Source organism: Sinocyclocheilus anshuiensis, unplaced genomic scaffold (assembly GCF_001515605.1).
Source record: "Sinocyclocheilus anshuiensis isolate Anshui unplaced genomic scaffold, SAMN03320099.WGS_v1.1 scaffold1162, whole genome shotgun sequence".
Classification (NCBI taxonomy): domain Eukaryota; kingdom Metazoa; phylum Chordata; class Actinopteri; order Cypriniformes; family Cyprinidae; genus Sinocyclocheilus; species Sinocyclocheilus anshuiensis.
The window spans coordinates 1326666-1326959 of record NW_015540875.1 but is presented as its reverse complement, the minus strand read 5'-3'; positions in this window follow the sequence as shown (position 1 = coordinate 1326959).

Sequence of the window (294 nt, the reverse complement as noted above, 5' to 3'; positions counted from 1 at the left end):
TCCGTGCTGGTCGCTGAGGAAATACATCAACTTTGCGCTGTGGCTTTCACCGTGGACGAAGCAGAGTCCAGCCCAGGGCCGTCACATGTGGTTGCCACAAGCCCGCCGGCCGCTCCGTTCTCAAGACCCCACCCCCTGCCTCTGCTCACTTAAGCCGGCCTCCGCTCACTCTAGGCCGCGGCTCACTCTAGGCCTCCAGCCTCCGCTCACTCAAGGCCGCGGTGTGTGACACTGTTTCGTTGTGAAAGCGAAACTACTTTGTTTGGCCTTCCAAAAATGGACACGACTAGAAAT